We start from the raw sequence: 12,300 nt of genomic DNA, 5'->3' as shown, positions 1-12,300 counted from the left end.
AATACTTATGTGAAGTTTTCAAAGTGATAGAAGATTGAATATAAAAAAGTTTTTTATTTTATTATGGCGGATAAATATTGTTTTTATAAAGACATGATATCACATACCTATAATAATAAAAAGAAGAAAAAAATATCGATTTCTTCTTGACTTCACAAGAAAAATAACTTTATGGTAAAAAACAAAAATTCTCAATTCAATTTAGGATGATATATATGAATCACTTACTGGCAGTGTTGCATTGTGGTGGTGTCCTGTATGATAGGTTCCATTGGATACCTAGTTCAAGCACCAGTTCTCCACAGCAGATCAATTACAATGTTTTAGTTATAGTATAGTCTAGAAATCTGTATTGTTGTGGAGAAAAAAAAAAGTTTATTTTTATTTTATTTTATTGCATTGATAGATTGTCTCAATAGCGAAGTATGTTGGCAATATCCACAAAAACACAATAACTTACATCACTCATAAAGTATCCGCAAGTTACACCCCCGACTTATTGTGACAAGATGTTCGCACGGCTCGTATCGACGGGATAAAACCGAGCGAAGTACAACAACCAGCACATCCCACCAAAATCATAGCGAATTCACTCCTAATGCCACCGCATACAGGATAATACAGCGTGAATTACTGTAGACTGTACTTTTGTAACACCTGGGCTTTTATTATGATATTTAGAGCCTACAATGATATTTTATTATTACTGCTCGTGAGTTTTCACAATTGTCGATGGAGTGGCTTTATGAACGAAATACATATTTATCGGTGGGTTTTATTAGCACTTCCAAGCTTTTGACACATCATACGGCTACTTATTATGTCGAAATGTATATCATAATATACAGCTGGCCGAACCAAAACAGATTACTACTATTTCTTAATTTTTTTTTAGTTCAACATAAAAAAGTTTTTTTTTCTTCTAAAATTATTATAAGTCGCGAGCGTTTTTGATTAAGACTATCGCGAATAAGATACATACATTTTGTATTGGATAAGCAAATATTGTAGTAATGTTAAAATAAAGTATATAGGAATATATAAAGTAGATAGGAAAACTATTTAATTTTAAACAAATTCAGATGTTTTTATAGACACATCTAAAACCAAAAATTGTATTGTGTCTTACTTAATACTACTTCAAATAACAATGCTCCAATAAAATATTGATACAGCAAGCAGTAGCGACACGAAGTCAAAACTAAGCGCATTATAAATATTTCCCACTTTGATGCTACAAATAAAGGTTTTGACACCTCTATTTCTGACTTTCAAAGAGCAAAATTTTAGTTTATGTTACAAGTCTTCCGTCTAACTTACAGAACGCGGCGAGTTATGCAAGAACATAAAAATATATTTATGACTTAATTTACTAACTAGACGAACAGTAAATTACGCTTCGAATGTCTTTAAAACAACATTGTATCAAATAACGGCCGGCAGGTTACGGTGATAAACATATTAACAAGTGTTCTAATAATTTATTGACAATATCCATGAATTTGAAACTCCTATGATATCATCACGTACCTACCTACCTACTTTAATTATAAAGTTACTATATAAGTTAAATGATTAGTAATTTAAGTTAACCGACTTAAACTAGGTACTAATCTATTAACTTATGAAACTGAATCGTATAAATCACACAAAGAGATTACGCCTGTAACGTTTTCACAATTACTTATTGATCAATATTTAATTTTCAATTTTTAAATCTATTGAAGTGGACTCCGATTTATGAAGGACTGAGAGCTCTTTAATGAATACAATTAAAACGATTTTATTGTATCACGGTCAGGTTAGTCAGTTGTACTTAGGTAGTCTCCTACTTCGTACTAATATTATAAATGCGAAAGTTTATTAGGATGTATGTGTGTATGTTTTCTACGCTTCCACGCAAAATCAATCTACTGGACGGATTTATTATGAAATTTGGTTTAAGGGTAGAATATAACTTGGAAAACATATTGGGTGCTTTTTATTCCGAAAATCCCACGGGAGCGAAGATCCGGGGCGCAGCTAGTATTAATATTTTTTAATAATATGATAGTGGCACCGACTTCAATGCAAGCCCTAGGGACAATATATTTTTGTCTCTAGAATGAAACCTGCTTATTGATTTTGTTTCACGGTTGTGAATGTAAGAAATATCGAAAACATTTTTTTTGTTTTTTAAAGTTCTTTGTTTTTTTTTTAATTTCTATGAAGTGTAGTAAATAAATAGCCCAATTGTAAATGTGACAACACGTCCCAGTGTCAATTCATACTTATTCATATTAAATTAATTAGCATTTAGTATACATTTTAGATACAAGACAAAGCTTTGTGCTCTGTTTCGATAACAATATGCCATTGAATGCCACATAACTAAGTATGAATTGAGTTAAACAAAACAGTTATTGTTCATGTCAACTCAATAATCGATAACCTTTAGAGATTATCTCAAAGTTAATGTTATAACTATAACTAACTACTATTTTAACTAACTAGTTAAAAGGTCAATCCTGGTACATTCCCGCTGAACGAAAAGTCTATTGAGGTTAACTAATAAACGTTACACGTTGTCTTTATTATGAATTTGTACATTTAGGTCCTGTTTCACCGCTTACTATTATATATATAGCCTACGTATCATATCGCACAGATAGTGTTGTGTTTCACAAATGGTGGATAAGCAAAGTAGCAAACTTCAGGTAGGTTTATATATCTGTTACTTTCTCTCAGATTAAAATATAGCAATTCTGAAATAAATCAAAATTAATATGTGAAATCTTTGTCATGGTAAGCAAAATTTATTTTCATCCACGCGTAAAGAAGATGTACAAGTCCAGTTAGTCGACCGTACTTCTATAGCTTCTTCATATCTAGATACCCATGGATCTTTATGGCGCGGAAATAACGGTGAAATTGCAGTTTTCCAATATAACCTAGCGTTTTCAAAGATTGCCGCGTATAGATTTGAATTAAAGATAAGATATATGTAATTAAAATACTAGCCTGAAACTTAAAACGAAATATATAAACAAGAACAAAATTGTATTTAATTCGATTCGTACGATTGAAATCCCGGAAATAAAAACGTCAAATATATTTTTATAAAAATGTTTAGTTTCGTCGAAATATTTTTGTACATTCGACCATATTTGTGTTCTTTGTTTAAATTTTTTTCATTTAATTTGTTATGTCTAAATGGAAAACTGTTATTTATCAAACAATACGTGCTTACAAGAGCATAACAATGGACGATATTGTTTTTAATTCTGTTATCGGTACAATACGAGAAGTCAATAACATCTTTTAATACAATTCCTTAGGATTTTTTTCTTTAAGATCAACCTAAGTATATATTTTCTAATGATTAACTAACAACTCCTTTTACGTTTGTGATTATTATTTTTTCTTTAATTAGAACATATAGTTCAGTAAACAGAGCTTGTGTTCAGAATTTTTAACAGTAACTATTTTTTTGTCCAAGAAAATGTTGATGTCTGTCCGATCTCTGGGTCTGCAATAACAAATAGTGTGAGAAACGTCGACATTTCCAAGTCATTACTTCTTTTAATTCTTCATCTCAAACTTAATTAGAATCAGAATCTTTATCAGAATATAGTATTCGTGCACATTGTTTCAGTTTACAATCTCATGATGTTATTAGCATAATTTGCTGTTACATTTCGTAAAATTTCAAAAAATCGAATATTCCGTGGAAATTAAAATATTAGGTACCTACCTACCAAATATTTGTGATTTGGTAATTATTTAAAATTACACCTTAGTGTGGGGTAATAGACATTACAGACATGTGCTATTTAAAAATTTAAAAATCTTTTAAAAATAGAGACAAAGTGGTAGTTGGTAGGTAAGTAATTATGTTAACATGCATTGCAACAGTATCCTGTATAAAGACTACTCAATCGCAAAACATGCAATTAACATTTACACCAAAAAAGTAGTATTCTGCGAATGCCTTTGATCTTCAGGAATGTCTCGAGTTAGCGCCTGATTCATCCCGACTGGCTATTTTAGGCCTGCGCCGGTTCCTGTGACGCATGGCGTGACCGTAACGAAAGCCGCTACATTTGTTTTGCCTAACTCAGCATCCTAAGCGACGACACGCTGCATAACTTAATGTGACGCTGTGCATGTATAAAAAATTACGGCAACAACATAGATTAAACATAGTACACATCGCGCTGTGTTACCGCTTTGGTCGTTTATATAGGACGCCGGTAAGCCATTATCGTGCTTTAGCGATTAAACTCCAGCCTAAAGCTATGGCTACAGTGTGGCTGCCTCTTGCACAATGTTTGACCACATGCTGCCATCGAACCACACGCGCTATCAAAATATTGACCCTCTTATCCGCATCGCGGTAGCATTGTAGCTCTTTAATACGTACAAGTGCGCGCATCTTTATTTGCTTACCCCATTAGTTAGTGCTTAATGTGTAGACATGTGCCATCAGGTATATTTATACAAGTGTCGACGCTTTCAAGAATCTATTATCAAAGTTACATTAAAATCAATTACGCCCGCTACCTACTAGTTTTTGCGCCTCACATCGCCTCGTTAGGGTAATTTATTTAGGAGAGTTTTTTGTTGCCAGGGATGTTTAAAGGGTAGCCATAGTAACAATTAAGGAGCTACCTACTACTAAAAAAATGTCACCCTTTCCAAAGCTCTTTGCGGCCAGTGTCCAAAAAGAGGACATTTTTTATCACCTGGGTTGGTCACAAAATGTTTATCGCCACTCGACGGCATGTTGATTTATGCTTCCACCCCGTCAAGCACCGGGACCCGACCGAAATGAATTAGATTGTTTAATTGGTCATTTATTTCGGAAGATAACGGCGATGGCCGACTGTTTTTAGGTCACCGAAGTGGTGCTTAACTGACTAAATTGAGTTCGATCATTGAATTTTACCTGAAATTTTATTCAAAAAACGTGCAAGTGATTCAAAAAATATTGAAGCTCCAGCTGTTGATCTAACTTGAGATTTATTACACATAATTGCTATGAGGCGCCCGATACCTCATGTATTATGTATACTTTTTGAAAAATACGATGTGTTTTAAACAAAAGGTATAAAAATTGACTAAACTGTAGCTAATGATCGGCTTATTACATTTTCTCGAGCCCACCGGAGACGTAAAAATTAAAGGCTTATCTTAAATTATGCTTAATTGGAGGGTCTAAAAGTACAGATTGAATTTCAAAAGGTTTGATTGATAGCCGTGCCCTGCTATAGTGTTTCTGATAATACTTTAAGTAAAATCCGATATTTATTAGCTTTATTAGCATAAGGTGAAATACGACAGACAACCGACAAACGTATGGCTAATAAAAATGTTTGATAGCGATACAAACTATTTTATTTCGTAATGTCACAAAGGAAAACGACTTTATGTTTTTTTAGATAAATAAAGAGTATTTTCGTTAAAATAATATTATGCAAATGGGAATTGTAATAATGATTTAACAGTGTTCATTAAAAATCTATCAGGGTATGTTTATAATTACGTATGTTTAATGAATGCAGCTTCCCCAATTAAAATATAAATAATGCAAGAGACATTAATAACAAGAATGTGAACAAAAGCATTTGTGTTGCCACTGTGATTTTAACATTAAAATAGTGGCAACATTTTCAACTGAATAAATCGGAGAGCATTGATTTTGTTTTGATTGTAAAACTAATATCAATATTATCGTGAGCAGGCTACAGGTACCTAGTGTTTTTAATCAACATGTAATAGGTAGTGCTTATGTATTTATTTATATTATTCAAACTTCATTTAAGTGCCAAATTGTTGCAAACGGCGGAAGCATTCCACTAGGCAATCTTCGAGGAATACTGAAACATAAATTACAGCTATTGGATTATTAAAAAGTAATCATAAAATATATAAATTATTTTATAGATGCAATATTTTGACGTGTCAATATTTTCCTCAAAATTAACAGAAAATCCATAAAGATTATCCATAAAGTAAAATATTGACAGAAAAATCAAAAGCCCATTTATTTCTAGTAATTATGAAATTAACTTCCATAAATATATTACAGCTACTTACGAGTATTTACTAGAATAACGAATATTGGGAAACTTTTCCCAACTTTACGATGTGACACAAAAAATGTTTCAGAACGTAATCAAATCTGTTTAATATTCAGGGCTCGGGTTTCACAACGAATGCTTTATGAATTCGGTGTTGGGAGATTCCATTACGTTATTTATAGCTGAATCGACCACCATATTTTATGGCACAACTAATTACAACGCATTTGCATTTTACTGTTTAGTTTTGTGAAGCAATTGAAGCCGTTAGCGCGGAAGTATATGACTGTTTTGTTTCAAAAATCATGTCCGGTGATGTTCGAATTTAATAACTATCAAATGGTTTCTACCTACAGACATTTACTTGCTCAATTGAATGAAGTATTGTTTCATTCATTTCTTTAATGAATTTAGTTCCATGTTTAAATAATGAGAAACTTGGCTGCTCGTTTTTATTTATACCTTTTCGTATATGAATATGATTCTAATATGTTTAGTGCGGATAATTCTAATAACGGAGGCCATGATCCTCTTTGGGTCGCTGAACCAGCAAAGTAAGTTTTTTAACGTCGATTAAAAAAAGATATATATGAAGTCGTTTTAATTTATTTACATAACACAATCAATAGTTTCTCATTCAAACAAAAGCCTGGCACGAATTAATTCAAACACAGTTTCCATTCATTTGTACGAAACCTCATTACTTTATTATATTATAACGTCCAAAACAAACAGTAGTTATAAAATAGAAATGTTCAAAATTTAGTTATGAAGTGAAACGGTAAGTACTGTACAATGGACCATTGTGACTAAAACCCGATACAATATGCTCTCTGTTCGCCCTTTCAACATAAATTCCTCTAAATCCTTCAAAATGAAGAGTGTCTGAGAATAATTCGTTAATTTCTATAACAGGAAGTCTTAATTGGTTAAACAAAAAGTTCTTATATTGACCCTTGTAAGAAAAGTAACGCAATAACAGCTGCTGTTAAATGATTGAATGGTTTATGAAAAACCGCATTTTTGTGTCTTTGAAATTTAAACATGCGAACTCGCAACATTTTTTGTATGAATTAACTGATGCTGATATTAACCATGTGTCAGTTACGATACCTTTTTTATTTCATAGCAAGAGGATATAGTTTCATCTTCTAACAAAAAAAATTATACATTATTGTATGTAAGGTACATATACCTTATATACAATAATGGAAAATATGAATGCGTTATGCCTTATAAATGCTAAAATTAATTTTAATTAATGTACTTATTTTCGTGCAATAAAGTTATTACAAACAAACAAATTATAGTCCATCTATAATCAACTAGCTTTTACCCGCGGCTTCACCCGCGTGTATTTTCACCCCGATCATAGTCATTTGGGGGTTGATTTTTGAAAAAATAATCGTATATGTTTGAACGAGAACCTTTAACGGGAGTCTATAACTACATGCATACCAATTTCATCAAAATCGGTCCAGCGGTTTAGCCGTGAAAGTGGAACAGACAGAAAGACAGACTTTCGCTTTTATACCTCTAATATTCATGGATTGATAGTTTCTTAAATAAACGAACTAGAATAAGTAATGTGCAATGTTTCAAGACAAAGCTACGCTAACTGCGGAAGATAAGTAGCAAACATTAGTGAAGGAATAAACCAATGAAAAGACAATATGTCACCATTAAGAGACACAGAGCAGATCAGATCCAGGCTCCCGTCAAAACGATGGCGATCGGATGTGGGTGGAATGAGACAGTTAATTCTAATTATGGCCGTATTGTGTGGCGAAATTTTATTGCTATCCTGTCCCGTTGGCTCATCTTTATGAACGTGTAATTGTGGCCATTGTCCCCGAATTCCATTTTTGGGTAAACCGTGTGAATCTCCGAGGGGATATATTGCAGGCTTCCGTTTGTTTTTGCTCCAGATACGAAATCGAAAATGGGTAATGATTTTTAGTAATCACAATAATAGGCATAATAATTCATACCTGCCCGAAGTTACCAAAATGAGACAATAATTTTATTTGAAATAAGAAGCCCTTGTACTTATTTTAATCATCTATAAGTTTCCACATAATAATATGAACATAAAGGGATAAATAAATACGGAAACTAAAATATATCAATAAGAATAATAGGCCGCACGAATATAGATCATATTTAACTCGATTTACAAAATTGTTTAAGTAAATACATTGCGTTTTCTGTGCGATTTGTTGCTCCTCACGTCATAACTTTGACATGCACATAGCTCTGATCTTGTTCACATTATAACTAACAACTTCCGTACGACGTTATAAACATCCATATATGAAAACCCAACAAGCCAGACAGCATAGATTACGCATTGATCTCTTACAAACAAATGCAGTTCGTTAAAAATAACGATTCTCCCGGGGGTATTGCTAAAAGGATAACAAAATAAACTACGGGTTATTGAGTATCTATTCTTGCCTGGCCTTTTAGACAACCACTGATGGACTCTAAAGTTTCATCGCGGCCTGAACGATTAGCGCCCTGACAGCTAATTTATATACACAACTTACTGTTCTATTCCCGGCGGGAAAGACACAGACAGAACTATGAATAGACGCGGCAAAAAGGCCCGTTCAAGATTTCCATCTTGAACTTTTTTTATCAAATTTGAGTTTCGTTCATAATTAGTTTAAGATCAAAGACGATCCTGTATTTAAAAATGTTTCAATTCCATAAGCAACTTTTCTTGTCTGTATTGTTCGTGTATATCATTTGACAAATCATGATACCCTTAGCAAGTAGTGACCACAACTACCACAATAAAATAAACATAATCACTAGATTGTTATTACGTCAGAAGAAAGATAGATATAAATGCTGATGGACTTAATTTAATTAAATGTGGTATTCGGAGTCTGTATAACCTTCTTCAATATAAAGCTCAAATACACAGTAACCTATATTCACTTAACCAAATTAAGAGAACTATAATCACTCACACCCTATCTATAAATTTAATATAATAAGTGCAGCTAATAATACATTTTGCTAAAAGCAGTAGGACAAAGCATAGAAAGATGACAGTGCAGTGTGTCATTACCAAAACGCGGCAGCTGCGCGACGCTCACACCTCATTGCGTCTTCCGTGACATTGCCCGATATTGTACTCAGCTTTGCAATAAAGTTATTTATTTTTATGAAGATTTAGTTACTTTCTTATCTTGTATCTTTTTTATGGCTAGCATAATATTTTTAAGCTATATCACGAAATTTCTAGTTTTGGTGAAAGTGTAAAAAACACTGCTTCCGTAGATTTATTGTGTATATTTGGGCAATTTAATCTTTTAGCTTAATTGTATATAAAATTTCATTAAATCCACCAAGTCGTCACGAGGTTTAAATACTAATTCTTATGTTTCTATATTATTGTATACGGTACTTTACTAACTAACAAGTGACAAAATATCCACGAAATTCATTATGAGCCAAATGTATTAAATATTTATTACATTTCCAAAACATTACGTAACAATAAAATTAATTGCCGCTTCTATTGCTCGGCGAAGTTTGTTGAACACAACAGGCGAACCACGACGGAACCCTTCCCGCTAAATCTGGAAACGATTTTCGGAATGGTGCCTCTCGACAAATAATTTGAGTACAAATTGGTCCAACATTTCACGTATTAATGGCCTTGTTAAGTCTTTAAATATTTGACGCGTCTCAGTCGAAAGCAACTTTACAATGAAATTTATGTTTTGTTCTTCTTATTCTTAACACGCTGTTGTATTAATGCATTGATTATAATCGTCATCATTTATAAATAAATTATTTAGCCGTAATTTTTCTACTTTGTGTATATGTTTACTTTCTGTATATATCCTTGTTAACAGCCACTTATCATATTTAAAGTGACATTTGCTCACGAAATCGTTATTCCAGCCCATCTCCCTAAAAGCAGGGCTGCGTGTGTGCAATGCATACCATAAATTATCGAACGACGCACTAAAATAGCGTAACACCCTAAAGGCATGGGAACGACGGCACAACCCCACAAACTCACGCTAAATGCCTACAAATCCGTCGTTTGCGTCCAAATCAAAAAGACATCGAGCGACTCGATTCAACCCCGATTAGCAACATCAGTTCGATATACAATTTATAGGGGCAAAAGAAGTTTCTCAAATGATAAATGCATCAGTCACGCGAAGAAAGAACTGGGTAAATTGAAATAAGAATGAACAAAGAGGAGGCAGCGGCGCAGCCGGAAGCATCGCAGATTTTTCCCTGTTATAGCAACAACAATGGAAGTCAGCTTGAATACTTACCTAGCTGCATGAGTCTTTTGTTTAAGTAATTATCCGACGGATGGAATAATTAAGCTCAAATTCGAGGCTGTGATTAAACTGGCGTATTCTAAAACATTATTAATATCAGGTGCACGTTGTTTTGTTGCCAAATGATGGTTATTATCTCAGTGTTAATTTATCGCTCGAGTTTTATCGAGGGACCCCCGTGCAGGAAATTATTGCAAGTTCAAGAATGTAATTACAGCTATTGTTTAATTGTAACTGTAATATTGATTTGGGGTAATAATAGCATGTTGTGGTGATTCATTGATGGCGCGCCTATTGAATCTTGACTGGTCATCGGTCACAGTTTGACAGCCGCCTCTGTAGACCAGTGGCTAATCAAGCGGGACGCAAAGCCATGGTTCCGCGGTAGTGTCATCAATCAGAGAATGGCAATACGCCTGATAAAGTATCGCCAACAGCTCGCATTTAATTGTTGATGGATCGCGCCGATCTCCGGCAGGCGAATTTCACGGCCGAATATAATATTTCGCGAATATATTTTTTTTATCCGCTCCGACCGTGCATATTCGATACGGATTTATTATTTTCATCTTTACATCTTACCCTCTTTAGGGCTCGGAAGCGATACGTAAAATGACGGAAGAAGTGAAGAGCGGTAATGGGGGAAAATTGTACTTTATTCGATTTTGATAGACTTGATGGCGGATTTAGGTCTCGCTGTCATTCAAGGGTATGACGAGCTATATTTTTAAAGGGAAATATTATCAAAATTCTTCATAAGAGAAAGTTATTTGTATGTATTTTATTTAAAGGTTACAAATATTGGTTTTACATTTATTGGAATATTTATCTTACAATATTGTTTTTTAAAATTATTTTTTTACTCAAAATAGGAGTTAAACAAACTACCAAGATACGACAGAGATCACGACATAAAGTTCAAAAAAAAATTAAAGCGTTATCAGAGACATAAAAAAGGACTTCTGAAGAAGCATTTTAAAAATATTTGTCCTGATGATAAGCTACTTAAAATATAAGGCAAACAAACTGAATAATCTTGCTTGTACTCTTTATATGGCTTCAGGGGTCACTGAATTTATATAGATTAAAATGATAAGTGTCGTTAGTTTCAATTCTTTAAGCAAATTGGTTAAAGGGTTGTTAGGTGATTTGTATCACTTTGTTGTATTAACAGCTCTGTTGATTTGAGACTGTATAATTAAATTTATAGTCACGTATCAGTTCCCTAGTTTTGGGAGCGATCGCCCACATAACCAATTACCTATTCGATAAGGGGCTTATTTATGAGGCTGGCGGCGGTTCGGGTACAAAATTAAAATTCATTGTTTCTGTTATCCTGGAAACGAAAGATACCGAGGTCATGAGATATCTTTACCTTATCTGAACAAGGATAGGCTTTTAAAGAGAGGGGAGCGACTGATAGCAAAGTGGGGGGTAAGCACGTGACCTTCTGAATTGAAAATTCCTGTGGGTTCATTTCATTGATCAACTCATATCAAGTTCCTTGGATTAAAAGTATAGTTCCGTCTTCTATTGGGCATTAGATGGCGATAAGGATTGAATTTTATAGCTTCATACAGTATCGTATAAAATGACAATAAAACGCATTGGCACCTTATATTTTTTAAATGTTCTTTTTGTATCCAAAAATAAATTTTTGTAACCATAAATTTTATCATAAAAGTGTCATCTTTGTAATGTAGTTTTCTTTCATGCCACAAAAGATTATTTTTATTGATTGGAATTTGTTTCGACTCAGTAAAATGAAATAGAATTATACATATGAGCTACAGTAATCTGATTCATCTGAATTTTTAAAGTATTTTTTTTAAATCTATACTTGTGAATAGAAGCCTTTTACAACGCAATTGTCAACCACGAAAACTGTTCGCAACACCTCATACACGTACTGTATCCCATGC

The 12,300-nt window shown here is 33.2% G+C and overlaps 1 protein-coding gene across 2 annotated transcripts in view; it reads right to left on the bottom strand.

Moving 5' to 3' along the window:
- The window catches only part of LOC128669424 (protein sax-3-like), a 48,538-nt gene that overhangs the window by 22,205 nt on the left and 14,033 nt on the right, over positions 1 to 12,300 (bottom strand). The window lies entirely within an intron of this gene.

This window comes from Plodia interpunctella, chromosome 4, assembly GCF_027563975.2.
Source record: "Plodia interpunctella isolate USDA-ARS_2022_Savannah chromosome 4, ilPloInte3.2, whole genome shotgun sequence".
NCBI classification, from domain to species: Eukaryota; Metazoa; Arthropoda; class Insecta; order Lepidoptera; family Pyralidae; genus Plodia; species Plodia interpunctella.
Note: the sequence above shows the minus strand (reverse complement) of the source record. Positions and strands in the feature narration are given on the sequence as shown.